The sequence below is a fragment of the Penaeus monodon genome, chromosome 8 (assembly GCF_015228065.2).
Source record: "Penaeus monodon isolate SGIC_2016 chromosome 8, NSTDA_Pmon_1, whole genome shotgun sequence".
NCBI lineage: Eukaryota > Metazoa > Arthropoda > Malacostraca > Decapoda > Penaeidae > Penaeus > Penaeus monodon.
The window spans coordinates 29,359,004-29,361,503 of NC_051393.1; the positions used below are offsets into that span (position 1 = coordinate 29,359,004).

Here is a 2,500-nt window from a genome sequence, read left to right on the forward strand (position 1 = left end):
GTAACTTGCTATATTGCTTGTCTGCCGTGTCCTGTTTTGATGTTTAAATAGTAAGGGCTGGTTTCGACGAGTGTTTTTCAGCTATGGAATATTACAGTGCTGATTCTCTTTAAATAGGAGAAAACACAATAATGATATCTTATTTTCGATACATTGGCATAGTGTAACATTAGATATAGGAAAATATAAAAGCAGGGTTCTGGAGAAGCATATACGTTTTTTATGAAAAAAATATGAATGGCAAACTAATGATTGCGATTCTGAGGTGAAAACTAGAACTACTGATTTTACGCCATTTATCATAGGTCTAGCATTGAATATAAGCTGATCATGCGTGTTTACCGATTTGTTAGCGTCCATACCTTGCACCTTTTATAGGTCATCTTTATATATTATCCTAGGTTGTGTCTGTGCATGATACTGATGTGGCAGGTTGCATCCAGACAAAGGCTTACAATCGTGTGTTGTGGCTGTCTGTGCTGGATCTGTTTTGCCGTATTGTCCCAAGGACTTATCACTGGCATTGATGCTTGGGGAGCATTTCGCGAGGGGGTGATGCACTACCAGCTCGGGGATAATCGTCTGGAGAGGGGGAGGGGGGGTCATGTGGGGTGCGCAGATGTCGTCCAGTTGGATCAGCAGCCCGCACGCGCCGCTGCCACGGACGCAGCCGCATGTGTGTCGTTCCTCCGAGAACTGCAGGGACGCTTAAGATTGTAGATTTTGTTTGTCTTTGGTCAAGGGGTTTACGGAAGGGTAATGCAGAATTTCATGGCATAGATTAAGTAGAAAACTTTGTTATTTGATAAGTACAGTCACTATATCGGGGTCCATGCGTGATAATGGTGGGTGGCCACCTAGCAGTGGCGGGAGGGTCGGTGGCTCACCTGACACGTGCCGCCACATGCCGGCCACCTGCGTTCTCTGAGAGTCTCCATTGGCGCGTTCAACCCCTACGCTGGCCGCTCATTGGTCTGGCGGGAGCGTCCGGCCCACCGCCCCTCTCGGGTTGGTTGGCGCGGCGCGTGGCAGGTTGTTTACTGGGCCCTGATTGGTCCGCGACACGCGTGGTGGGTGCACCTGCCTGTGACAGCGTATATAAGCCCGCCAACCTGGTTTGGAAATCACTACAGCCTCAGCTTGTAGCCGAGGAACGTCCTCTGCTCACAGGACCTCCTCGTGGCCTTTTAGGCCCTCTAATAAATCATACTTCACCGTCGTGGCTCGGTAAGTACAGCAGCATTTCGGAACAGTGATTAATACATACAGTGATTTTAGTGACAAACAGTGAGATGTGTTTCATATTTAAAGTGCAGTGAACTTATAGTGTATTCTTATATTTACAGACCTCCCCGGATTCCCGAGCAATGGAGGATCAGCCGGAACGACACCCCCTAGTCAGCTGACGTCGGCAGACGCCAGTCATCCTAGTCCTTGAGTCTCAGGACTCTCCTAGTCGACCTTCTTCTAGTCAAACCTCCATTAGTCAGGAGTTGAGTCTTCGGACGGCGGGAACAACCGCTTCCCGCCTGTCCACAGCCCTTTTGGGTGCAGCTTCAAGCCTTCTTCTAGTCGCCCTCGAGGCAGCCGTGCTGAGGAAATGGAATCGCAAGTGTTAGGCGAGTCGAGTGTTAGCTGTGCGTCTCGTGAGTTCGGAATGAGTATGCCCCCTTCTTCGAGATCGTCGGCCGTCACCCAGACCGCTGCGCATCTGTGCAGGTCTCCAGGACACCTCTTCGTAGTCAGTGCAACATGTTAGTCGTCTGCTGCCCCTCCAAAATAACTTAGTCGTCGGAGGGGCTAGTGCTTAGTCGCAGTTATCCAGTGAAGAACGACCCAAGAACGTAGTCAAAGAACTCCCCGATCAACCCGTTCCAGCTGCTGCTGTCAAGTCGCTGGGCAAGTCAGTGATCTCCGGGAGATAGTCAGCCCTAGTCTACCGATCTACCAGTCTACCTGTAGTTTGTAAGAGGACGAGTCTACCCACCGTAGATGGACCACCAGTTCGTCACCAAAGATCTCATTAGTACTATCTACCAGTAGTAGTACTTTGGTATATTATCTGCTGGGTATTGCAGTCTCCAGTATTATTTTACTATTCAGTATTAAGTAGCATTAGGTATTACTACCAAAGATTATATTTTAGATTGTTTAAGAGCCAGTTACCAAAAATAGTCCATAAGACCTAGTATCCAAAGTTTTGTTTACCAAAGATGAGTTACTAGTACTAGTCAGCTAGTTCTCTTTCACTAGTCACCATAGTTATTATAATGTTCACCACACCAAAGATCACTGTAGGTTAGTAAATAGCACAAAAACTAAAAAAAAAAAAAATGCAGCATTCACCAAAGATCTCAATCAACATAATTTGCAAATTGCATTGCATCGGTTCACCAAAGATTTAGCAATAGTTTAATATTAATCTTGCCTTGAAAAATTAACAGCTTCTCACCAAAGATCTCAACCAACATAACATTTTTATAAAAAAGACAAAAAAAAA

The 2,500-nt window shown here is 46.4% G+C and overlaps 1 long non-coding RNA gene across 1 annotated transcript in view; it reads left to right on the forward strand.

Annotated features, from left to right (window-relative positions):
- The first annotated feature begins 1,133 nt into the window (after nucleotides 1–1,133).
- Nucleotides 1,134–2,500, forward strand: part of LOC119576299 — a 1,839-nt gene continuing 472 nt past the window's right edge. The window contains exons 1-2 of the long non-coding RNA XR_005229047.1: nucleotides 1,134–1,227; nucleotides 1,347–2,500. The exon at nucleotides 1,347–2,500 is cut by the window's right edge and continues 472 nt beyond it. This is a non-coding gene — a long non-coding RNA (uncharacterized LOC119576299). The remainder of the gene's footprint in view (nucleotides 1,228–1,346) is intronic.